Raw genomic sequence first — 26,335 nt, forward strand, 5'->3', positions numbered from 1 at the left:
TTACTGTCAAGAATTGTAGCAGAGTTTTTTACAGGATTTTATTTTTATGCCCGCCGTTTTCAAAGCATGTCTGTTTCCGTAGTGTAGTGGTTATCACGTTCGCCTCACACGCGAAAGGTCCCCTGTTCGAAACTGGGCGGAAACATGTGTGACTTTGCAATAACATTATTTGGACTTGGAAAACCACTCCAGTCCTCTTCTTGGTGCACAGCACAGGAAGGTCGACCATCTCTTTCTCGCATTGGGTCTAATGCAGAAATTAATATTGTTGCAGTTCCACAACTGACCAAAAGCCAGTCATTCTCCATCAACGTACACTAGCTCCACCACCAGACCCCAGCAGCAGAGGTTCCGAGAGGGGGTCACCGGAGGTGCGGGGAACCCCGGACCAGCTGGACCAGAGCCTCGCGGCAAACCGAGCCGAGACTCGCGGGGCTTCACCTGCATTCCCGTCGCGCTGAGACCGCGGAGAGCCGAGAATCGCGGACCGATATAAAAGTTTAAAAGGAGATGAACACTGACTTTCCAATGACATTGGTTATTAAGTTATTAGTTATTAGTTATTAAGTTCCTGCAATCAGGAAGTTCTTTGTCCAAAAAGCTGTCCTCGTTAGTATAGTGGACAGTATCTCTGCCTGTCACGCAGAAGACCGGGGTTCGATTCCCCGACGGGGAGACTTCTTGTTTCGTACGATGATACCTACATGATTGAGTCAAGTAAACAATGGTCGTTAAGAAAATAGACTAGCAGTTGCTGTCTGCCTGCCAAAGAAGCTTCTAGATGCTGCAGCTGGATCAGAGGAAACTCTAATTGAGGTAGGATTATATACACACGGAAAATGTCATTGAAGAAGTAAAAAGAGCAGTTATTAAGGACAGCATCTAGAGCATCTCTGGGAGAATCGTTTTTTATGCCCGCCGTCGCCTCGTCCCGGACACAGACTGACAGCACGGCCCTGAAAGCCACTCACCAACCCGGCTCACCAGTGGGGCTGCGTTCCTCCGGTAGTCCACTATCATCTCCACTGTCTATAGAGCGTTGAGCTCTAGGTTGTTCTGACCGCACCAGGTCACCAGCTGGTCCACCTCCCACCTGTAGGCGGACTCATCACCATCAGAGATGAGTCCAATGAGGGTGGTGTCGTCCGCAAACTTCAGGAGCTTGACAGACTGATGACTGGAGGTGCAGCTGTTTGTGTACAGAGAGAAGAGTAGAGGAGAGAGAACGCAGCCTTGAGGGGATCCGGTACTGATGGTCCGAGGGTCAGAGACATGTTTCCCCAGCTTCACCCACTGCTTCCTGTCAGACAGGAAGTCAGTGATCCACCTGCAGGTGGAGTCAGGCACGTTCAGCTGGGAGAGCTTGTTCTGGAGCAGAGATGGGATGATCGTATTAAAGGCAGAGCTGAAGTCCACGAACAGGATCCTGGCGTAGGTTCCTGTGGAGTCCAGGTGCTGGAGGATGAAGTGCAGGGCCATATTTACAGCATCGTCTACAGACCTGTTGGCTCTGTAGGCGAACTGCAGGGGATCCAGTAGTGGGTCGGTGGTTTTTTTGAGGTGTGGCAGCACAAGGCGCTCAAAAGACTTCATGACCACAGAGGTCAGGGCGACGGGTCTGTAGTCGTTAAGTCCTGTGGTCCTTGGTTTTTTGGGGACAGGTATGATGGTGGAGGTTTTGAAGCAGGCTGGCACATGGCATGTCTCCAGGGAGGTGTTAAAGATGTCCGTGAACACCGGAGACAGCTGATCGGCACAGTGCTTCAGGGTGGATGGGGAGACAGAGTCCGGTCCTGCTGCTTTGCGGGGGTTCAGTTTTTTGAATATTTTATTAACGTCCCTCTCCAGGATAGAGAGGGGCGTCGCAGTGGTGTGGGGGGTGGAGGATGGGGCCTCTGGGGTGTGAAGTGGTGAAGACGCTCCAGCCCCTGCTGGGGAGGGGGGGGGGCTGTTGGAGGAATGGAACTGGGGAATGTGAGTGCAGTCCGGGGGGATGGTGTCAGGACTGTCCCTTTGTCTTTCAAAGCGACAGTAGAACTGGTTCAGGTCGTTGGCTAGGCGTCGGTCGTTGATGGAGGGGGGGGCTCTGGGTTTGTAGTTAGTAATCTGTCTCAGTCCCTTCCAGACTGAGCTGGCATTGTTATCTGAGAACTGTTGTCGTAGTTTCTCAGAGTACAGACGTTTAGCTGCTCTCACCTCCTTGCTAAACGTGTACTTTGCCTTTTTGAGCCTGTCCTTGTCGCCACTCCTGAACGCTTCCTCCTTCTGCAGCCGCAACCTTCTGAGCTTAGAAGAAAACCAGGGTTTGTCATTGTTATAAACAACCCTGGTTCGTGTTGGAATACAACTGTCCTCACAGAAGCTGATGTAAGATGTAACAGCCTCTGTGAGCTCGTCCAGGCTGCTGGAAAAAGTCCTGAAAACATCCCAGTCAGTAGAGTCCAAACATGCCTGAAGATCCTCCGTAGCTTTCCTGGTCCACTGCTTTGAGGTCCTCACAGCAGGTTTGCAGAGCTTTAATTTCTGCTTATATGCTGGAATCAGGTGGACCATCAGGTGGTCTGAGTGTCCCAGTGCAGCTCGGGGGACGGCATGATAGGCTCTGCTCACTGTAGAGTAACAGTGATCCAAAATGTTTCCCTCTCTGGTCGGGCATTTAATTAGCTGTCTGTATTTAGGGAGTTCGTGGCTGAGGTTACCTTTGTTAAAGTCACCGAGGACAGTAACTAAGGAGTCCGGGTTTGTCCGCTCCACGTTCAGTATCTGGTCGGCGAGCACGCGCTGAGCGTCCTGCACGTGGGCCTGCGGTGTGATGTAAACACCGACCAGGATGAATGAGCTGAACTCACGGGGAGAGTAGAAGGGTTTGCAGTTTATAATAAAAAATTCCAGATCGGGAGAACAGTGTTGCTGGATCACTGGATCACCCGGGGATCCGCTGTTAAGCTCCCCCCCGACCAGCCACCGGAGTGAAAGAGCCAGCCCGCAGAAAGCCATTCACCAACCCGGCTCACCGCCCCGCTGCTCAACAACTCACCTTTGACTCACCGTCCAGACCCGGAGCCACCCAAATACCCGGCTCACCGTGCGAACCCGGGGACCCGCTGTTAAGCTCCCCCCCGACCGGCCACCGGAGTGAAAGAGCCAGCCCGCAGAAAGCCACTCACCAACCCGGCTCAGACCCGGAGCCACCCAAAGACCCGGCTCACCGTGTGAACCCGGGGATCCGCTGTTAAGCTCCCCCCCGACCAGCCACCGGAGTGAAATAGCCAGCCCGCAGAAAGCCATTCACCAACCCGGCTCACAGCCCCGCTGCTCAACAACTCACCTTTGACTCACCGTCCAGACCCGGAGCCACCCAAAGACCCGGCTCACCGTGCGAACCCAGGGACCCGCTATTAAGCTCCCCCCCGACTGGCCACCGGAGTGAAAGAGCCAGCCCGCGGAGCTGGAGGACCAGGGCCCTGGTACCCTAAACACCCAGACGCTCTCGGTTCGATGGACAGCACTCATGGACAGCACTCTGTCAGGTACCACCACCACAATGTCAGACCACAATAACAGCAGAAGTGGGTTCCATGGTGTAATGGTTAACATCAGCATGAGTCTTTGAGAGCAGCCAGGAGAAAACCTGCAGTATCCATCTTACTGTCAAGAATTGTAGCAGAGTTTTTTTACAGGATTTTATTTTTATGCCCGCCGTTTTCAGAGCATGTCTGTTTCCGTAGTGTAGTGGTTATCACGTTCGCCTCACACGCGAAAGGTCCCCTGTTCGAAACTGGGCGGAAACATGTGTGACTTTGCAATAACATTATTTGGACTTGGAAAACCACTCCAGGCCTCTTCTTGGTGCACAGCACAGGAAGGTCGACCATCTCTTTCTCGCATTGGGTCTAATGCAGAAATTAATATTGTTGCAGTTCCACAACTGACCAAAAGCCAGTCATTCTCCATCAACGTACACTAGCTCCACCACCAGACCCCAGCAGCAGAGGTTCCGAGAGGGGGTCACCGGAGGTGCGGGGAACCCCGGACCAGCTGGACCAGAGCCTCGCGGCAAACCGAGCCGAGACTCGCGGGGCTTCACCTGCATTCCCGTCGCGCTGAGACCGCGGAGAGCCGAGAATCGCGGACCGATATAAAAGTTTAAAAGGAGATGAACACTGACTTTCCAATGACATTGGTACACAGTTATTAAGTTCCTGCAATCAGGAAGTTCTTTGTCCAAAATGCTGTCCTCGTTAGTATAGTGGACAGTATCTCTGCCTGTCACGCAGAAGACCGGGGTTCGATTCCCCGACGGGGAGACTTCTTGTTTCGTACGATGATACCTACATGATTGAGTCAAGTAAACAATGGTCATTAAGAAAATAGACTAGCAGTCGCTGTCTGCCTGCCAAAGAAGCTTCTAGATGCTGCAGCTGGATCAGGGGAAACTCTAATTGAGGTAGGATAATATACACACAGAAAATGTCATTGAAGAATTAAAAAGAGCAGTTATTAAGGACAGCATCTAGAGCATCTCTGGGAGAATCGGTTTTTATGCCCGCCGTCGCCTCGTCCCGGACACAGACTGACAGCACGGCCCTGAAAGCCACTCACCAACCCGGCTCACCGCCCCGCTGCTCAGCAACTCACCTTTGACTCACCGTCCAGACCCGGAGCCACCCAAAGACCCGGCTCACCGTGTGAACCCGGGGATCCGCTGTTAAGCTCCCCCCCGACCAGCCACCGGAGTGAAAGAGCCAGCCCGCAGAAAGCCATTCACCAACCCGGCTCACCGCCCCGCTGCTCAACAACTCACCTTTGACTCACCGTCCAGACCCGGAGCCACCCAAAGACCCGGCTCACCGTGTGAACCCGGGGATCCGCTGTTAAGCTCCCCCCCGACCAGCCACCGGAGTGAAAGAGCCAGCCCGCAGAAAGCCATTCACCAACCCGGCTCACCGCCCCGCTGCTCAACAACTCACCTTTGACTCACCGTCCAGACCCGGAGCCACCCAAAGACCCGGCTCACCGTGCGAACCCGGGGACCCGCTGTTAATCTCCCCCCCGACCAGCCACCGGAGTGAAAGAGCCAGCCCGCAGAAAGCCATTCAACAAACCCGGCTCACCGCCCCGCTGCTCAACAACTCACCTTTGACTCACCGTCCAGACCCGGAGCCACCCAAAGACCCGGCTCACCGTGCGAACCCGGGGACCCGCTGTTAAGCTCCCCCCCGACTGGCCACCGGAGTGAAAGAGCCAGCCCGCGGAGCTGGAGGACCAGGGCCCTGGTACCCTAAACACCCAGACGCTCTCGGTTCGATGGACAGCACTCATGGACAGCACTCTGTCAGGTACCACCACCACAATGTCAGACCACAATAACAGCAGAAGTGGGTTCTCGCATTGGGTCTAATGCAGAAATTAATATTGTTGCAGTTCCACAACTGACCAAAAGCCAGTCATTCTCCATTAACGTACACTAGCTCCACCACCAGACCCCAGCAGCAGAGGTTCCGAGAGGGGGTCACCGGAGGTGCGGGGAACCCCGGACCAGCTGGACCAGAGCCTCGCGGCAAACCGAGCCGAGACTCGCGGGGCTTCACCTGCATTCCCGTCGCGCTGAGACCGCGGAGAGCCGAGAATCGCGGAACGATATAAAAGTTTAAAAGGAGATGAACACTGACTTTCCAATGACATTGGTACACAGTTATTAAGTTCCTGCAATCAGGAAGTTCTTTGTCCAAAAAGCTGTCCTCGTTAGTATAGTGGACAGTATCTCTGCCTGTCACGCAGAAGACCGGGGTTCGATTCCCCGACGGGGAGACTTCTTGTTTCGTACGATGATACCTACATGATTGAATCAAGTAAACAATGGTCATAAAGAAAATAGACTAGCTGTCTGCCTGCCAAAGAAGCTTCTAGATGCTGCAGCTGGATCAGAGGAAACTCTAATTGAGGTAGGATTATATACACACAGAAAATGTCATTGAAGAATTAAAAAGAGCAGTTATTAAGGACAGCATCTAGAGCATCTCTGGGAGAATCGCTTTTTATGCCCGCCGTCGCCTCGTCCCGGACACAGACTGACAGCACGGCCCTGAAAGCCACTCACCAACCCGGCTCACCGCCCCGCTGCTCAGCAACTCACCTTTGACTCACCGTCCAGACCCGGAGCCACCCAAAGACCCGGCTCACCGTGTGAACCCGGGGATCCGCTGTTAAGCTCCCCCCCGACCAGCCACCGGAGTGAAAGAGCCAGCCCGCAGAAAGCCATTCACCAACCCGGCTCACCGCCCCGCTGCTCAACAACTCACCTTTGACTCACCGTCCAGACCCGGAGCCACCCAAAGACCCGGCTCACCGTGCGAACCCGGGGACCCGCTGTTAAGCTCCCCCCCGACTGGCCACCGGAGTGAAAGAGCCAGCCTGCAGAAAGCAGCACTCATGGACAGCACTCTGTCAGGTACCACCACCACAATGTCAGACCACAATAACAGCAGAAGTGGGTTCCATGGTGTAATGGTTAACATCAGCATGAGTCTTTGAGAGCAGCCAGGAGAAAACCTGCAGTATCCATCTTACTGTCAAGAATTGTAGCAGAGTTTTTTACAGGATTTTATTTTTATGCCCGCCGTTTTCAAAGCATGTCTGTTTCCGTAGTGTAGTGGTTATCACGTTCGCCTCACACGCGAAAGGTCCCCTGTTCGAAACTGGGCGGAAACATGTGTGACTTTGCAATAACATTATTTGGACTTGGAAAACCACTCCAGTCCTCTTCTTGGTGCACAGCACAGGAAGGTCGACCATCTCTTTCTCGCATTGGGTCTAATGCAGAAATTAATATTGTTGCAGTTCCACAACTGACCAAAAGCCAGTCATTCTCCATCAACGTACACTAGCTCCACCACCAGACCCCAGCAGCAGAGGTTCCGAGAGGGGGTCACTGGAGGTGCGGGGAACCCCGGACCAGCTGGACCAGAGCCTCGCGGCAAACCGAGCCGAGACTCGCGGGGCTTCACCTGCATTCCCGTCGCGCTGAGAACGCGGAGAGCCGAGAATCGCGGACCGATAGAAAAGTTTAAAAGGAGATGAACACTGACTTTCCAATGACATTGGTACACAGTTATTAAGTTCCTGCAATCAGGAAGTTCTTTGTCCAAAAAGCTGTCCTCGTTAGTATAGTGGACAGTATCTCTGCCTGTCACGCAGAAGACCGGGGTTCGATTCCCCGACGGGGAGACTTCTTGTTTCGTACGATGATACCTACATGATTGAGTCAAGTAAACAATGGTCATAAAGAAAATAGACTAGTTGTCTGCCTGCCAAAGAAGCTTCTAGATGCTGCAGCTGGATCAGAGGAAAGTCTAATTGAGGTAGGATTATATACACACAGAAAATGTCATTGAAGAAGTAAAAAGAGCAGTTATTAAGGACAGCATCTAGAGCATCTCTGGGAGAATCGCTTTTTATGCCCGCCGTCGCCTCGTCCCGGACACAGACTGACAGCACGGCCCTGAAAGCCACTCACCAACCCGGCTCACCGACCAGCTGCTCAGCAACTCACCTTTGACTCACCGTCCAGACCCGGAGCCACCCAAAGACCCGGCTCACCGTGTGAACCCGGGGATCCGCTGTTAAGCTCCCCCCCGACCAGCCACCGGAGTGAAAGAGCCAGCCCGCAGAAAGCCATTCACCAACCCGGCTCACTGCCCCGCTGCTCAACAACTCACCTTTGACTCACCGTCCAGACCCGGAGCCACCCAAAGACCCGGCTCACCGTGCGAACCCGGGGACCCGCTGTTAAGCTCCCCCCCCGACCGGCCACCGGAGTGAAAGAGCCAGCCCGCAGAAAGCCACTCACCAACCCGGCTCAGACCCGGAGCCACCCAAAGACCCAGCTCACCGTGTGAACCCGGGGATCCGCTGTTAAGCTCCCCCCCGACCAGCCACCGGAGTGAAAGAGCCATCCCGCAGAAAGCCATTCACCAACCCGGCTCACCGCCCCGCTGCTCAACAACTCACCTTTGACTCACCGTCCAGACCCGGAGCCACCCAATGACCCGGCTCACCGTGCGAACCCGGGGACCCGCTGTTAAGCTCCCCCCCGACTGGCCACCGGAGTGAAAGAGCCAGCCCGCGGAGCTGGAGGACCAGGGCCCTGGTACCCTAAACACCCAGACGCTCTCGGTTTGATGGACAGCACACATGGACAGCACTCTGTCAGGTACCACCACCACAGTGTCAGACCACAATAACAGCAGAAGTGGGTTCTCGCATTGGGTCTAATGCAGAAATTAATATGTTGCAGTGCCACAACTGACCAAAAGCCAGTCATTCTCCATTAACGTACACTAGCTCCACCACCAGACCCCAGCAGCAGAGGTTCCGAGAGGGGGTCACCGAGGTGCGGGGAACCCCGGACCAGCTGGACCAGAGCCTCGCGGCAAACCGAGCCGAGACTCGCGGGGCTTCACCTGCATTCCCGTCGCGCTGAGACCGCGGAGAGCCGAGAATCGCGGAACAATATCGAAGTTTAAAAGGAGATGAACACTGACTTTCCAATGACATTGGTACACAGTTATTAAGTTCCTGCTATCAGGAAGTTCTTTGTCCAAACAGCTGTCCTCGTTAGTATAGTGGACAGTATCTCTGCCTGTCACGCAGAAGACCGGGGTTCGATTCCCCGACGGGGAGACTTCTTGTTTCGTACGATGATACCTACATGATTGAGTCAAGTAAACAATGGTGATTAAGAAAATAGACTAGCAGTCGCTGTCTGCCTGCCAAAGAAGCTTCTAGATGCTGCAGCTGGATCAGAGGAAACTCTAATTGAGGTAGGATTATATACACACAGAAAATGTCATTGAAGAAGTGAAAAGAGCAGTTATTAAGGACAGCATCTCTGGGAGAATCGCTTTTTATGCCCGCCGTCGCCTCGTCCCGGACACAGACTGACAGCACGGCCCTGAAAGCCACTCACCAACCCGTCTCACCGCCCTGCTGCTCAGCAACTCACCTTTGACTCACCGTCCAGACCCGGAGCCACCCAAAGACCCGGCTCACCGTGCGAACCCGGGGACCCGCTGTTAAGCTCCCCCCTGACCGGCCACCGGATTGAAAGAGCCAGCCCGCGGAGCTGGAGGACCAGGGCCTTGGTACCCTAAACACCCAGACGCTCTCGGTTCGATGGACAGCACTCATGGACAGCACTCTGTCAGGTACCACCACCACAATGTCAGACCACAATAACAGCAGAAGTGGGTTCCATGGTGTAATGGTTAACATCAGCATGGGTCTTTGAGAGCAGCCAGGAGAAAACCTGCAGTATCCAACTTACTGTCAAGAATTGTAGCAGAGTTTTTTACAGGATTTTATTTTTATGCCCGCCGTTTTCAAAGCATGTCTGTTTCCGTAGTGTAGTGGTTATCACGTTCGCCTCACACGCGAAAGGTCCCCTGTTCGAAACTGGGCGGAAACATGTATGACTTTGCAGTAACACTATTTGGACTTGGAAAACCACTCCAGTCCTCTACCTGGTGCACAGGATAGGAAGGCCGACCATCTCTTTCTCGCATTGGGTCTCATGCAGAAATTAATTATGTTGCAGTTCCACAACTGACCAAAAGCCAATCATTCTCCATTAACGTACACTAGCTCCACCACCAGACCCCAGCAGCAGAGGTTCTGAGAGGGGGTCCCCGGAGGTGCGGGGAACCCCGGACCAGCTGGACCAGAGCCTCGCGGCAAACCGAGCCGAGACTCGCGGGGCTTCACCTGCATTCCCGTCGCGCTGAGACCGCGGAGAGCCGAGAATCGCGGACCAATATAAAAGTTTAAAAGGAGATGGACACTGACTTTCCAATGACATTGGTACACAGTTATTAAGTTCCTGCAATCAGGAAGTTATTTTGGGCAAAAAGCTGTCCTCGTTAGTATAGTGGACAGTATCTCTGCCTGTCACGCAGAAGACCGGGGTTCGATTCCCCGACGGGGAGACTTTTTGTTTCGTACGATGATACCTACATGATTGAGTCAAGTAAACAATGGTCATTAAGAAAATAGACTAGCAGTTGCTGTCTGCCTGCCAAAGAAGCTTCTAAATGCTGCAGCTGGATCAGAGGAAACTCTAATTGAGGTAGGATTATATACACACAGAAAATATCATTGAAGAAGTAAAAAGAGCAGTTATTTAGGACAGCATCTAGAGCATCTCTGGGAGAATCTCAAATTTTGGTTGTGTACACCATTTTATATATTGTGGGAGAACCGAGGATTTATCACATCCTCGGAGACACCTGTTAAACGTGGTAAATTGATTGGTGAACTGTTAGAAGCCTGTCAACTACCTTCATCTATTGCTTTGTTAAGTGTGAAGCCCACACCCAGTCCAAGGACTCTGTGTCACTAGGCAATGCTTCGGCTGACCATGCAGCAAAAGAAACTGCCAAATTTGGTTTACCTGTCCCTGTAAAGCTCTGCCCTTCTATACCCGCTAACGAACTGGCTTCTCCTAATTATGTAGCCCTCTTACAAGAGACTACTGATCTGAAGAAACACAGATTGTAGCATTCCCATGGTTGTAAAAATGTAAATAATTTGTGGGTCAGCAACGACGGCCGCGTTGTGAAACCCACATTCTTGTACCCGTGACTAGCACGTATGTCACATAGTTGATCACATGTGAGCAAAGGGGTAATGTGTCAGATAGTGTTGAAAGACTGAGAAGCTCCAAGATTTGCATCCTATGAAAAATAAAAATATATTACAAATATTGCAAACATTATCAAAACTTCTCCCCACTGTGATTTTTTTGAAGCTCTGCAAATAGACTTTATTCATATACCAAAATGTGAGGGATATGAAAATGTTCTTGTATGAAAATGTTCTTGTATGTGTAGAGAATTTTTAAACTGGACTTAAATGGACAATGTTGACACCCGTCAACACCCATTAGGGAGCCCAAACTCACGCCTCATGAAAGGATTACAGGCAGACCTATGACTATACCAAGCAATTCAGTTCTATATATGAAGAAGATGGACTTCCATGCCATGGATGAATCCATGATATAATTTTGCTCTGCTCTAACCTCTGCCGTTCAGTCAATCCACAGAAAAGTGAAAGCTGCCCAGTCTCTTCTTAGTGGCAAACCATGCCATAACATCCAACCCGGAGACTTTGTGTCAGAGAAAACCTCTCTGGTCCAAGGCTCAACACGTCCTGCTCACCACCGACACTGGAGTCAAGTGTGAAGGGCGTCTAACCTGGTTCCACGCATCCCACTGCAAGAAAACAACACCTCCACCATGCACCGGAAACCCGCTGATTCCCTCTTCTTCCTGGGGGTCCTCGTCCTCACCACCGTCGGAGCCAGTGAAAGAAACAACGCAGGCCCGGAAAGCCCAGAAGTAGCTGAACATCAACACCCCAAGAAATCCACGACTGGCAGAGGAGCAGAGGAGCAGCGCAGGCCGCAAGAGGCCCAGAAGCAGATTCAATTCAATTCAATTCAATTTTATTTATATAGCGTCTAATAAAACAAATGTTGTCTCTAGACGCTTTCCAGAGATCCAGAACATGAACATAAACAAAGGGAAAGGGAGTAAGGAAGGGAGAAAAGATGGAAGGGAGGAAAGAAGGGAGAAAAGATGGAAGGGAGGAAAGAAGGGAGAAAAGATGGAAGGAAGGGAGAAAGGAGAAAAGAAGGAAAGAAGGAAGGAAGTAGGAAAGGGAGTAAGGAAGAGAGAAAATATGGAAGGGAGGAAAGAAGGGAGAAAAGATGGAAGGAAGGGAGAAAGGAGAAAAGAAGGAAAGAAGGAAGGAAGTAGGAAAGGTAGTAAGGAAGAGAGAAAAGATGGAAGGGAGGAAAGAAGGGAGAAAAGATGGAAGGAAGGGAGAAAGGAGAAAAGAAGGAAAGAAGGAAGGAAGTAGGAAAGGGAGTAAGGAAGGGAGAAAAGATGGAAGGGAGGAAAGAAGGGAAAAAAGATGGAAGGGAAGAAAGAAGGGAGAAAAGATGGAAGGAAGGGAGAAAGGAGAAAAGAAGGAAAGAAGGAAGGAAGTCGGAAAGGGAGTAAGGAAGGAATGGAGAAAGGAGAAAAGAAGGAAAGATGGAAGGAAGCAGGAAAGGGAGTAAGAAAGGGAGAAAAGATGGAAGGGAGGAAAGAAGGGAGAAAAGATGGAAGGAAGGGAGGAAAGAAGGGAGAAAATATGGAAGGAAGGGAGAAAGGAGAAAAGAAGGAAAGAAGGAAGGAAGTAGGAAAGGGAGTAAGGAAGGGAGAAAAGATGGAAGGGAGGAAAGAAGGGAAAAAAGATGGAAGGAAGGGAGAAAGGAAGGAAAGAAGGAATGGAGGAAAGGAAAGAAAGAGGGGAGAGAAGAAGGAAGGAATGGAGAAAATAAGGAAAGAAGGAAGGAACAGCAAATAAGGTAATAAAGGAACGAATGACGAAAGGGAGGTAGCAAGAAAAAGGAGTAAAGGAGGAAAAGAGGAAAGGAAGAAGAAAGGAGAGAGTATGGCAGGAGGAAAGAAGGATAGAAGAATTGGGTCATTTTGACCCAAAGACAGCACAAGGGTTAAAATGTACAGGGACCACACCTGAGGACAGACTACTACTTATAACTGCAAGAACAGAGGTTTCAACAGTGGGGAAAACCTCTTTAAATAGTCGAGGAGGGACAGCATCATTTGGAGAGCCAGAGGGCTTCAACTGACCAACAATCACCTGTAAACCGGACAGAGTCACAGGCTCAAACTGGTGAAAGACAGCAGAGCAGGTGACAGAGATTGATGGGGTCATGAACAGTGAGTGGAATGAGAGCCCTAGCAGAAGAGACCGTATCAATAAAAAAGTGAAGACATTTTTCACAAGCAACAGGGGAGGCCTCTATACTGACAGTCTGCTGAGCATTAAGAGCTGAATCAATGTTTTTAAACAAAACACGTGGTTTGTGACAGTTTGAAAGAATAATATTAGACAGACATTCCCTTTTAGCATTTTTCACAGTTGTCTAATAATGTCGCCAGCAGTCCCTTAAAATTTGAAAAGACACCTGCAGTTTGTCCCTTTTCCACTTTCGCTCAGCTTTGCGGCACTCACGTCTGACAGCACGAGTAGTGTCATTTAACCAGGGCTCAGATCTACTTTTAAGCCGCCTGGTTTTTAATGCAGCCACAGTATCTAAAACAGTCTGGCAGGTGGAGTGCAACCATGAGCTAAGCTCCTCTGTACTGCACACAGACTCAGGAATGATTGAGTTATGACTGAAAGCAGCAGAAAACTGAGCGGCAGTGGAGGGGTTAATGACGCGACAGCGCCGAGTAGCAGCGGCAGATTTAACTGTATTACAGGAAAGGGCAACCTCAAATAATACAGGCATGTGATCAGAGAAAACCGCTGGACAAATCTCTAGGTTAAGAACAGGCAGACCGTACGATAAAACAAGATCAAGTGTGTGTTGGCGCTCATGTGTGTGTCCAGACACACACTGCACGAGATTAAAAGAGTCGATGAGGTTTAAAAAGTCCTTTGCTATTGGCTTATCAGGACAACACACATGCACGTTAAAATCACCAACAATAAGGACACGGTCATATTTAGGAATGACTTCACCCAGGAAATCAGAAAAGTCATTTAAAAAGTCCTTATTGTATTTAGGAGGCCGGTAGATCACAGCGCACAACACTGATAACGACCCAGCTCAAATAAACACAGTTCAAAGCTGGTGAATGAAGTTGAAGGCGATAGCTGCTTGCATTTATAGTGACTCTTATAGACCGTGGCTATTCCTCCTCCTCGGCCACGGTCCGTGGGGAGATAAAATAGCAGCAATCGTTGGGTAGAAGTTCAGTGAAAGCACTAGACCAGGGGTCGGCAACCCGCGGCTCTAGAGCCACATGTGGCTCTTTAGCGCCGCCCTAGTGGCTCCTGGAGCTTTTTCAAAAATGTTTGACTTTTTTTTCCCTTTTTTCTTCTTTTTTCCTTTTTTTCTCTTTTTTTCCTTTTTTTCTTCTTCTTCCCTTTTTTTCTTTTTCTTCCCTTTTCCTTTCCTTTTTAATCTTGACATTTCGACTTTTTTCTCGAAATTTTGACTTTTTTCTCGACATTTCAACGTTTTTCTTGACATTTCCACCTTTTTATCGACGTTTCGACTTTTTTCTCGAGATTGTACTTCAACATTAATCTCGACATTTCGACTTTTTTCTTGAAATTTCGACTTTTTCTCAACATTTTACCTTTTTTCTCGAAGTGCATAATGAAAAAAAAAAATCTTCCCCCAGTTCTAACTAATATAGAAACATGCAGCATGTGTTGCCTTCATTCTAAGGCTGATACAAGACTTTTCATTTTTTGCGGTTCCAGACATATTTGTTTTTTGTGTTTTTGATCCAATATGGCTCTTTCAACATTTTGGGTTGCCGACCCCTGCACTAGACTCACCAACACCCAGCCACGTCTCAGTCACACAGAGAAAATCCAATCCTCGGGATGAGAAGAAATCCTTCAGGATGAAGGTCTTGTTTGCCAGCGATCTAGCATTCACAAGGCCAATCCGGGTGGGGATCGGCGGGTCCGGGGCATCAGCTGTCCGAGGAGCCGTCACAGAGGCCGCAGGTTGCAGTGATTCACTCCAAAGACACAGGTTTCAAAATAAAACAGGAACTAAACAACCAAACAGTTACATGAATATGCTTCTGTGTACATGGGTTGTAAGACATTGAGGGCCCGATTTACTAAGATTCTAAATAGGGAGTACTAAATTGCGTGTGCACTGAAAAAGTTTGCGCGTGCTGTTGTTGTGTGTTTTGCGGGTGATCAACTAAGATTGCGTGCGCAATTGATAACAGGTGCAAACCTCAGTATTTAAATGAGGTGTTGCGCGTCTTACGGTTTGCGGCGCAAACTTTGCGCCATGGAGAGTCTGGATGGAAAGCAGGATATAGTCGCAAGCGCAAAATGAAATTTGACGCGGTGGAGTTAGAGACATTAGTGGAAGAGGCAAATTGTTGTGCCGTATTCAGCACCCCTGCCGTGAAAAGCACCCCCTCGTATATTCAATGATAAGTAGACCAAGAAAAAAAACAACACACTGACACTTCAATATATTTATATATACACACTCACACAAACACATACTTAGGAGTTTATATGATATATATTTACAAATATTATGGAAGACAACACAGTTATCAGGCTATTAATTAATGACATCAATAACCATTTACCCGATTTTTGTTATCTGTGACTGTGATTGTGGGAAAGTATGACTATTGTGGAATCCATGAGCGCATTTAAACATGAATCATTAACACAAAACTGGACGCTAAACAGAACATGACACCGAATGAGAATATCATTTTTGTCAGACGAGGGGGTGCTTTTCACGGCAGGGGTGCTGAATACGGCACAACACCGGGGTATGACAACTGCAGAACAAGTATAGGCGCACAATGAGAAACACTTTTTTTCTCCATGAAAACACGTGACTTATTTATTATCACAAATAAAAAAATTAATGTGCCTCCTGTGGCAACCTTTTGCTGAATAATACTCAATTTAACATTCAAATAAAATATTTCTCCTTTTGCATGTGGAGATTAGCACCTTCCTTTCGAACGTATTAAATACAGACGCAATCACAATCCACGCAAAAACTTTCAGGCTTGGTAAATCTCATTGCGGGTGGTAAATGGAGATATTTGCATTTTCCCCTCCCAGTATTTAGCGATTTCTGGTGGGTACGCCCCATATTGATTATTCATCAGGGCAAAAGTACTAAATTAATTGCGTGTGCTATTTTGCTCATTTGAGAGACGCAGTCCTCTTTGCACGCTGTTAGTAGATCAGCTGGCACATTGGTTTGCGGGTGCTGTCAAGTTTGCACACGTTTTTACACACGCAAACCTTTAGTAAATCAGGCCCTGAATGTGCCTGGGGAACTTATGGAATAATTTTTATTGAGAAATAAGTTTTTCAACAGTTTTTGGATTAAGGCAATTTATTTTCATGCAAAGGATTTCACCTGCTTTTGAGAACACCCTCTCACTAGACACTGAGGATGCTGGGGTGCTTAAGAAAGCAACTGCAAGCTTGTGCAAGCTGGGGTAGAGGTGTTTCATGATTATGTGCATGTGAACGTAATGTTGGCACAAATACAAGCCCACAGAAAGTCAACTCCTGCAGTCTGAAAACTGGTTTTGAATGTTTGAATTAAGAATGATGGAATCCAAATATTTTTTAGATGGCCGTTCCGGCTTATGTTAAGATTTCTAATGTTTAATACCCTTGTAGCACGTACTACTCACAAATCTGTATCAGGCAATTTGTGCATGTGTAATCAGGGACGGCGCTACACCGGGGCTAAGGGGGTGCTATAGACCCGTCAAAAATCTGTGTAGCCCCAGTTAAGCCCCTCAAGCATTTTATTTTATATTTCTTTTTAAGTTAAAAACATTAAAAAGTTCACAAGTAGCCATTCTGTTCCAATCCAGTTCCCGCTTGCGTGTTTGTGCTGTACCCCATTGGTGTACCCTATAACCTGTGTGTGTGTGTGTGTGTGTGTGCGTGCGTGCGTGCGTGCGTGCGTGCGTGCGTGCGTGCGTGCGTGCGTGCGTGCGTGCGTGCGTGCGTGCGTGCGTGCGTGCGTGCGTGCGTGCGTGCGTGCGTGCGTGAGGTGAGGGCAGGGGAGATGCGGGGGGAGTCTTTTGTTTATACTCCCGCGTTTAAGGCTAGCTAGCCTACAGTCCATGCAATGGATCGTTTTGTGATCAAGAAAAAAAGAGTGCAGGTAGAAAATGAAGACCAGAGGGACAAAGAAGAAGAGGGAGATTCGAAAAATGAATCTGAGAGGGGAACTCTTGAGCCAGGACCTGAAGGAGCACCACAGCAGTACATCGCTGCTAGCTGCTCTACAGCCCCCGTTAGCTGCACTGCTGACAGTGACACAGACACCGCGCCCCCTGATGTGAGCCAGTCACCTGTTGATGAACCAAGGCGGCCTCTTCTTCGACGTTATCCAGCCACGAAAGTTGGACAGCAGGATCGCTACTTCAATCGTAGATGGTATGAGGATTACAAATGGCTGGAATATTCTATTTCAAAGGACCGTGTTTTCTGCTTTGCATGCCGCCACTTTCAACGTCCAGCTATGGCAGCGTGGAATGAGTGGACTGTTCAGAAAGAGTCTGGCTCAACAATATGTAATGCTCTGAGTGATGGACATGCAAAAATAGTCCGTGAGAACAGAGAGTATATGAGAGCAGTCGTGGAGTCATTGCGTTTCACTGCATACCAGGGACTTTCACAGAGAGGAGATACAGAGAATGACACGGCTGTCAACCAGGGAAACTTCCTTGAACTTTTACAGATTATAGGCAAATTTGACAAAACAGTTGCACAGAAAATATCAGATAATCCAAGAAATGCGAAGTACACGCGTCATGATATACAGAATGAAATACTGGATATCATGGCAAATATGATTAGGGATCAGATAAGTGGTGAAATACAAGATGCTGAACTATTTGCTTTGATGGTAGATGAAAGTAAGGACCTGAGTAAAACGGAACAAGTGTCTGTAGTGGTGCGCTACTTGAAAAATGATGACGTTGTGGAAGAATTTCTCCATTTCACACCAGCTGACGGTTTAGATGCAGAGTCACTTTTCGCTATGATCAAAGACACTCTCAGTAAATGTAACATTGATCACACTGCCTGTATTGCTCAGTGTTATGACGGCGCTGCAGTAATGTCCGGTGTGCACAACGGGGTCCAAGAGAAATTCAGACAGGAGGTCCCTCAGGCAATCTACATTCACTGCCATGCACACCGCCTCAATCTTGTTTTGGTGGACTGTGTCAGAAACGTGAAGCCAGCGGGGGATTTTTTTGTTATTGTGCAAGATATGTACAAGTTTTTCTCAGGCTCATTTGTCCATGCCCATTTCATTAAGAAGCAAAGGGAACTTGAGCCTTCTCAGCAGCCCATTGAACTTAAGAAACTGTCTGATACACGCTGGTCCTGCCAGTACTACTCGCTGTGGGCAGTGCAAAAAACCTTGCCCGCCATCATTGCAACCTTAAATGACATTAAGGCGCAACCAAATCCACGCAGGTCCACTGATGCACGGTCGTTACTCTCACTCATTGATGCTGAATTCATCCTCCACCTTATTCTGTTTGAGGATCTTTTTCGTACAGCAAAGTTCATGTCTGACACTCTACAGTCCCCCAATCTTTTGCTGGAGACTGCCACCGACCTCGCGCACTCTGTCATCACGGGCCTAAAAGAAAAGCGCACAGAGGACTCTTGGAGAGCCATATGGAGCAAGGCAGAGGCCCTGTGCGCAAAAGTCGGTGTCGCAAAACCACCGCAGCTCCAACAAGAGAAGAGACAATCCCAAAAGCCTCGCCATCTGCAGGACTATGTAGTTGAAGCTCCAATTCAAACAGAACATCCATCCATGTCCTCTCCGGATGAACTCCGAACATCCTCATTCTACCCTGTTATTGACCGACTAGTGAATGAAATGACACGACGGTTTTCAACAGAAGCAGGTGCAGTTCTCATGGGCACGTCAGCCCTCAACCCCAAAAATGCCACATTCCTTGAAAAGGAGAGCCTTGAGCCCATGGCGCAGTTGTATGAGATCAAAAAGGACGATCTGCTGGCCGAGGTGCACCAAATGCGACGGCTCTTAGAAAGGAAAAAAGAACATGGTGAAACAGTCAGCAGCACACTGGAATTTCTGTCCATCCTCAAACCTTACAAAGACTCCTTTGACGACATCTATAAACTTTTACGCATATCTGTTACACTGCCTGTAACCTCCGCTTCATGCGGTTTTTCCTGCATGCGGCGCGTAAAAACCTACCTGAGAAACAGAATGGCTAATCCTCGACTCAGCAACCTTGCCTGCCTATCCATACACGCAGAAAGAACCAAGGCCCTGGATGTCCAGAAGATTATAGACTCATTTGCACTCAACCACAACAACAGACGCATCGTTCTCCTCTAAAATAACTGGTGAGTTTTTTCCTGATGTTGCGATCACTGGTTGCGATACATTTGATGTGATGTGACATTTAATCTGTTACACTGTAACGAATGCACAGCAGGACGTGGCATGTATTTTTGTTTGCAGTCGAAATATAATCACCAAGATTGTGATGAGCCAGTTTCTTTTGCGCTCTTTAAGTGTGTGCCCAGTTAACAGGCACAGGATGTTTGCACTTCTCGCTGTGGCTTTGTATATTATTAATTATTAATTCCATTTTTGACCTTATGATGTTGTGATCCGAATCTTTACAGCCTATGTTATTGATTTCATTATTAATTTAATTTCTGAAGTTACGATGTTGTGATCCGAATAATTAGACACAAGCTGTTTGCACTTCTCGTTGCGGCTGCACTTTGTAGCCTATGTTATTAATTTCACTAATAATTAAATTTCTTAAGTCATGATGTTGTGATACGAAACAATATTGCCAATGCATAGTTGTTTGTTTTCATTAATTATGCATATGGAATAAATAGGCTACACTTGTCGCATTTTGGATGTCTGGTTATTGGCAGGCGCATGGGTGCTGTCCGGTGCTGAATCTGTCACCTTTGCACATGAAACATTTTTGCCATTGCCTTGTAGTCGCTGTATTAGGCTTAGTTATTTTGTTGAATATTCTTTGGCAAAATAAAACTACTTTTATATCAAACATGCTCGTGCTGTGTATCATAGCTGCTTTTATTGAAAAAGACGAGAAGCTTCTTATAAAGTAACTGAAGTCATGAAAATCAATATTTTTCTTAGCACCCCCACGTATCGGTCAAGCTCCCCCTTAGCACCGGGAGAGAAAAAATCCTGGCGCCGTGCCTGTGTGTAATGGATATGGAAATGTGTGTTGGAAAGAGACAGAACTTGCATTTTAAACAGTTGGGATGCACTGTGTTTTATTTCATATTCCATATTGTAGGGAGGCATTTTGAAATAAAATTTTGAAGTGTTTCTTTATTTCTCCAGATGCATTGTTGTTGCCTAGTTGTTGTTTGTCCAGAGAAACCTGTAGTCTATTATTTTGAGAATTTGATTGCTCTTATCTTCCGGGTTTCCCCTGCAGGGGGCGCGTGTTGCCTGTTCATTACAGTTTACCTGAAGCCAGCAACATTGTCTCTCGCTCCATTTTCTTTCTATTTCCCCTTACAGGTGAGGAAAATTGGTATAAATAATGTTCAACTGTGTAAATATGTTTTTATATGTTATAAGGAACAGTTTGCTACTAAATTATCTGTCTAGAGTAACTTTAGTGAGTGAATTTAGTCAGCTAAACATGAACACATTCGTCCTGATGTGGCATGCTTACCAGGTTCGTCATACAGACACAGACGGTCATATGCACGAACCCAGTGATGCTCAGTAAAAAAGCAATATACGTACGGCTATATCATAAAAATATAAAGAAAAGCCAACATGGATGCAGACTTTAGTGTCATGTGGTCTGTCATGATCCATAAAACAGAGTTTTTTTGTTTTGTTAAAATGTTGTGAAAAGATGAAATCTCCATTCAGTTTCCCCCTGGCATCGGTAATTCAGTATTCCTGCTTTAAAAAGTTGTGTTAATCTTATCTTCGGTCCAGCAACCTCAGAAAAATTTACCTAAACAAGCAAGTTTGGATCTTTCGCACAACTCAACAAGTATCACTTCCTTTACAAATTTTCCAGCGAACAACACAATTGATAATATTCTGTCATTATCCCCTTTCCGCAAGGTTCTTATTTCTGCTCTCTATAACACTATATGTGACATCAGCCCTTACTCTCTGCAGGATGTTAAGAGACTTTGGGAGAATGACCTTGGTGAGGAAATGAAAGATGATCAATAGGAGACAGTACTTGACCTGGTATATACCTCTTCCCCTTGCGCCAGGCACAGCGTGATACAACTTAAAATTGTTTGGAGGGCACACCTGACCAAGGCAAGACTAGCCAAAATCTTCCCTACTATTGACCCTTCATGCCCTCGCTGTAAAGGTCAACCAGCAGATTATATCCACATGTTCTGGTCCTGCCCCAAACTTAACACATTCTGGATCAACATTTTTATCGCCTATTCCACGATGCTTCAAAAAGTCATCAACCCCAACCCTGTATGTGCCCTATTTGGACTCACTCCTGAAACACACTCCCTTAAAGGCAAAGCTCAGGTAATTATAGCTTTCTCCTCCTTGATTGCCAGACGTCTCATCCTTCTTTCCTGGAAAGAACAAGCTCCACCTACTGTAACTTCACCAGGTGGATTAGAGATGTCATGCACTTTTTGAAGCTGGAGAAAATCAGATACACGCTTAAAGCCTCCTCACAAAACCGTAGGAAAATTTGGGCTCCCTTTTTAGAGTATTATGAGAGTTTACAAACACCACTGAATGACAACTAGAATATTGTTCTTAGAGTGAGGTGGCGGCTTCCCCTCATAATATCCTTCATTATTATTTTTGCAATTTAATAGTACACCCCCCCTTTTTTCCCCTTTTCTTTCCTCTTTCTTTTTCATTTTTATTTTTTATTTTTTTTCTTAATTTTTAAATTTTATTTTTTACACTGGAATATTGTGCTATATTGTATATATGCTCCTTCTGTAATCCTGTTTTATGTACATCTGGATTCAAAGGGACAATGGGGATTGTTGGGAGGGTTGGGGTGGGTAGTGGGTGAGGGATCTTGTATACTTGTAAGTATTTGAATATTACAGCCACACGATGCTTGTATTCTCTATAACCTCTAACACTGTAAACATATGTATATTGCTTAATGTAAAACCAATAAAAAATTCTAAAAGAAAATTTTTTTTTACCTAAACAGATCCAATAATGGAATTCCAAACACTGTTAAACAAAAAGATGTCTTTGTTCATTCACATACACGTAAGGTGATCAGGAACGTTTGGGCAGCAAGTACAAGTTACTGTCCTTCCTATTACGAGGCAACAGAAGGAAATGCTCTGAGCTTGAAGACAAAGCGTCCAGGTAAAGGAGCATCACAGACACGGAGCTGATTGTGTTGGTGTTAAGTTGGAGGCTGGAATAATAAGACCAAGAATAAACTTTTCTAACCCTCAGTTGTTGGGAGGGGAACGGCTCTTGGTCATGTTCAAACCATCTGGGAAGTCCAACAGGATCTGGAGGAACACCACACAGAAATGTTCTGGGTCTGTGGAAAGCGCTTAGAGACAACTTCTGTCGTAATAGACGCTATATAAATAAAATTGAATTGAATTGAATTGAAAATGACGTTTTCTCCGAAGGCCGTCCACTGGATTTTGAAGTGTTTCTATGGGAACATGTGCTCATTTGTTCTGAGGAGCATTCATGAGACCAGGACCTGATGCCCTTCCAGTCCATCCCAAAGTGACTGGATGGGCTTGAGGTCTGATTCAGAGCAGGGCTTTGTGAGGACGAGTCACGTTCGTCTACTCCGGGGGTCGGCAACCCTTTAGCGCCGCCCTAGTGCTTCCCCAGAGCTTTTTTAAAAATGGTAAAAAATTGGAAATAGATGGGGGAGGGAAATATATTTTTTGTTTTACTATGGTTTCTGTAGGAGGACAAACATGACACAAACATTCTTAACGTTCTTAACATTTCTGTTAACGAAGATTTGCGTCGGAGCCTGCAACACATGTTTCTACCAGCAGAGCGGCGCCAGGCAGGGGGCTGTTGTACACAAACCGGCCAAAGAGATTGTTTCCAAAGGGAAAAAGAGAAAAATAACTGAGGAGAAAAGAGGAATCAACGTTTATTGGAGCGAATCATTTGCATTCATTACAGACCTATTTGCAGACTTCAAAAACAAAACGGAGAAAATACAGACTCTCTCTAAGACGGAGAAGGAAAGGGCCGTTAAAATAGCAGCAACATCACCGATCAGCAAATCAAGGACATAAATTCAGCGCTAGCAAACTCAATTATTGTGTTGAGTCGTGTGATGTGATGGATATTGAGCAGACTGCGCTTTTATGCAGGTGTGTGAACTCTTATGTATTTGTAGCCAACTTAGTCATTCTGAAAGTAGGCTAATATAACTAATATAGAAACATGCAGCATGTGTTGCCTTCATTCTAAGGCTTATACAAGACTTTTCATTTTTTGCAGCTCCAGACATATTTATTTTTTGTTTTTTTTGGTCCAATATGGCTCTTTCAACATTTAGGGTTGCCGACCCCTGCTCTACACCAACCCATCAACATTTTTCTTCTTTTTTCAAATCAAAAACATATTTCCTACATCCATGAACACGTCTTAGCCAAATGGATGCTTTCAGCTTATCATCTTCTTATTCAAGTGTCATTTTTTCCTGATGTCACAGATAAAAGAAACACATTTAATGAATTGAATTATTCAAATTAATTCCTTAAGTACTGTCCAATAAAATACAACAAAGTTGAGCTTCTTTTAACTCGGTGTTTTCTTCCTCTTCCTGGTCATATTTTAACTACTGATTTGATCTGTTGTTCTTTTTGTTTAAACTTTAAATCATGCTTGTTATTTCTCTGTTATGTAATGTCACTGTGAGCACTTGGAATCCCCTTGTTGTTGAACTTTGCAGTACAGATAAACACGTGTCCTCTGTTTACCACTGCTCTGACATTCATCATGTGTAAAGGCCTCCTGAAAGCACAAACTGTCTAAAACCGCACAACTCGCGCTGTCAGAAAGAAGTTGGTACATAGACGAATGATTAACAGAGTCAAGGAGACTGATGTCACACCCCTCATCTGTTCAGCTCAGTTTCACCGTAATTAACTCTGATGCTCATCACTAACAACGGATAGTACTGGAGACTGGACGCACAAACGTGAACGTAACCAAGTAGTTTACCATGTATTATGGTTTTATGGCAATGCAAAATACAGATGACTCCTGGAGGTTTATCATAGAAATATTAAGTATATTTATGATTGAAGTCGCAAACCCCACTGTTTTCATTTGTCTCTTTTTTTTTTCATAAAACTTTTATCCAATCGTTTCGCTCAAGACCATTAACAAAAGTATGCAGGAACCTTGTACGTGGTTCAACTGAAACCCGGCGAACTCCAAGGAAATGTTTTGACGGTAGCTTGATGTCCGTCTGCGCAACAGTTTACTTATCTTGTCTCTAGAGCACAAAAACTGATATCCTGATTCATAAGGCTTTTTTTATTATTTTGTTTAAGCTGAATTTTGGATATTTTACCTTTATTTAAATTAAATCTGATTATATCTGAAGTTTAGACTTTCACTGAGGAGAAAAAAAATGCATATCAGTATTATTTCTATTAGAAATGAAGAGAAAAAAAAAGCCACCCTAAGATTGTTGTGAATATGTAGGTGGTTGGCTAGAAACAGAGAAAACCTCTCTTATTTTTTATTTATTTTTTTATTTCGCGTTGCTTTCACTTTTTTTTTTGGCACCTTATTCTTTTTCAATATTGGATTGAGTTTGCAAAAAAACAAAAACAAAAAAAAAGTGCAAGAAAAGAAAAATGATGGTATAAAAGAACTGCAGATATAAGATGCCACATGGAATTCTGCACCTGGAGAAAACTGCTGAAGTGGAGCGTGTAAATACCGAAAAGATATCACGGCTCTGGATTGTAAAAGTAAATTCCAATAGAGCAACTACTTTATACGTCATACGCACACCATGCACAAAAAACCGGAGCAGAAGAAGAATCCTAAAGTTAAGCTCGCACATATGAGAAGTATGATCCTACTTATGAAGGGAACTCTATGCAGTTTTGTAGGAAAGCATACAAGAGAGGAAACGTGATACCGACCGTCAACAGTTCGTACAATTAAAGAACCACAAATCTGGGTGCAAGTGTCACACTGGGTGTCCCCCAGGGGACAGTATTGGGTCTGCTTCTTTTCACCATCTACCTCCTACCCTTGGGCTCAATCCTCTGTCACCATGGGTCCATTTCCACTGCTACGCCGGTGACACACAGATCTATATCTCCTCCAAATCCACTGCTACTATTCCTCTCACTTCCCTAACCAACTGTCTGAATGAAATCAATACCTTCTAGGTAGTGTAAACTCTAGTGTGTAAGAGTCAGTAGTCATAGTTGCAGCTATAGAACAAGACTATAATAGTTAGTCTCAAACATAGCTTGGTGGTAGATATGCTGCTATAGGCTTATGCTGCAGGGGGGCACCGACATGATCCCCTGGGCGGTGCCTCTCACCCTTCTCCTCCTCTTTCCTTCCTCTCTTCTCCATTTCCATTTTTATTTATTATAATTAACTCATAGCCATCATTTTTGTCCATCGCTCCTGTAGTTTCTTGTGTTGGCCCCGCTTTTTTCTCTTTTGTGCATGTTTGCAGGCCGGAGCTTCGAGCTTCGGGAGCTGCATGCTGGCCTGCGGCCCCCCGTCATCCCGTTGCTGCTTCCACCTGCCTGCGGTCCCCCACCCCCTCTAGTCATCCAGCTGCTGCTTCCATCTGCCTGTGCCCAGACTGCATTCTTCCACCTCCGCAACATCTCCAGACTCCGTCCAGCACTGTCCCAGTCCAGCACTGAAATCCTTGTCCACTCTTTCATCACATCCCCTATCAATTACTGCAACGCCCTCCTCACTGGCCTCCCAACCAAACTCACCAACAGATTAAAACTCATTCAGAACTCGGCCGCCCGGATCATCACCCGCACCAAATCATCTGACCACATCACCCCCTTCTTATCCAAATCTACTGGCTCCCAGTCCACTCCCAGTCCACTCCCAGTCCACTCCCAGTCCACTCCCAGTCCACTCCCAGTCCACTCCCAGTCCACTCCCAGTCCACTCCCAGTCCACTCCCAGTCCACTACCAGTCCACTCCCAGTCCACCACCGCATCATCTACAGAAACCTCCTCTTCACCTACAAAGCCCTCCACAACCAGCTCCCACTCACCTCTACCTCCTACATGAATACACTCCCTCCCCGCCCTCCGCTCAACCTCGGCTAGACTTCTCATCATTCCCACTTCACGCCTCAGCACCATGGGTGCCCCATGGGTGCCCGAGCCTCAGCACCATGGGTGCCCCATGGGTGCCCGAGCCTCAGCACCATGGGTGCCCCATGGGTGCCCGAGCCTCAGCACCATGGGTGCCCGAGCCTCAGCACCATGGGTGCCCGACCCTCAGCACCATGGGTGCCCCATGGGTGCTCGAGCCTCAGCACCATGGGTGCCCGACCCTCAGCACCATGGGGCACCCATGGGTGCCCCATGGGTGCCCGACCCTCAGCACCATGGGTGCCCCATGGGTGCCCGAGCCTCAGCACCATGGGTGCCCGAGCCTCAGCACCATGGGTGCCCCATGGGTGCCCGAGCCTCAGCACC

The 26,335-nt window shown here is 47.1% G+C and overlaps 10 non-coding genes across 10 annotated transcripts; all 10 read left to right on the forward strand.

The window, feature by feature from the left end:
• Positions 1–72: 72 nt before the first annotated feature.
• trnav-cac (transfer RNA valine (anticodon CAC)) lies at positions 73–145 on the forward strand. The gene has a single exon. It is a non-coding gene; the product is annotated as a tRNA-Val (tRNA).
• A 459-nt stretch (positions 146–604) lies between these two features.
• Positions 605–676, forward strand: trnad-guc (transfer RNA aspartic acid (anticodon GUC)). The gene has a single exon. It is a non-coding gene; the product is annotated as a tRNA-Asp (tRNA).
• A 3,042-nt stretch (positions 677–3,718) lies between these two features.
• On the forward strand, positions 3,719–3,791 carry trnav-cac (transfer RNA valine (anticodon CAC)). The gene has a single exon. It is a non-coding gene; the product is annotated as a tRNA-Val (tRNA).
• Positions 3,792–4,235: 444 nt separating this feature from the next.
• Positions 4,236–4,307, forward strand: trnad-guc (transfer RNA aspartic acid (anticodon GUC)). The gene has a single exon. It is a non-coding gene; the product is annotated as a tRNA-Asp (tRNA).
• Positions 4,308–5,739: 1,432 nt separating this feature from the next.
• Positions 5,740–5,811, forward strand: trnad-guc (transfer RNA aspartic acid (anticodon GUC)). The gene has a single exon. It is a non-coding gene; the product is annotated as a tRNA-Asp (tRNA).
• An 827-nt stretch (positions 5,812–6,638) lies between these two features.
• Positions 6,639–6,711, forward strand: trnav-cac (transfer RNA valine (anticodon CAC)). Its single transcript has one exon. It is a non-coding gene; the product is annotated as a tRNA-Val (tRNA).
• A 444-nt stretch (positions 6,712–7,155) lies between these two features.
• Positions 7,156–7,227, forward strand: trnad-guc (transfer RNA aspartic acid (anticodon GUC)). The gene has a single exon. It is a non-coding gene; the product is annotated as a tRNA-Asp (tRNA).
• Positions 7,228–8,610: 1,383 nt separating this feature from the next.
• trnad-guc (transfer RNA aspartic acid (anticodon GUC)) lies at positions 8,611–8,682 on the forward strand. Its single transcript has one exon. It is a non-coding gene; the product is annotated as a tRNA-Asp (tRNA).
• A 711-nt stretch (positions 8,683–9,393) lies between these two features.
• trnav-cac (transfer RNA valine (anticodon CAC)) lies at positions 9,394–9,466 on the forward strand. The gene has a single exon. It is a non-coding gene; the product is annotated as a tRNA-Val (tRNA).
• A 445-nt stretch (positions 9,467–9,911) lies between these two features.
• On the forward strand, positions 9,912–9,983 carry trnad-guc (transfer RNA aspartic acid (anticodon GUC)). The gene has a single exon. It is a non-coding gene; the product is annotated as a tRNA-Asp (tRNA).
• Positions 9,984–26,335: the final 16,352 nt, after the last annotated feature.

Source organism: Cololabis saira, chromosome 7 (assembly GCF_033807715.1).
Source record: "Cololabis saira isolate AMF1-May2022 chromosome 7, fColSai1.1, whole genome shotgun sequence".
Taxonomy (NCBI): Eukaryota; Metazoa; Chordata; class Actinopteri; order Beloniformes; family Belonidae; genus Cololabis; species Cololabis saira.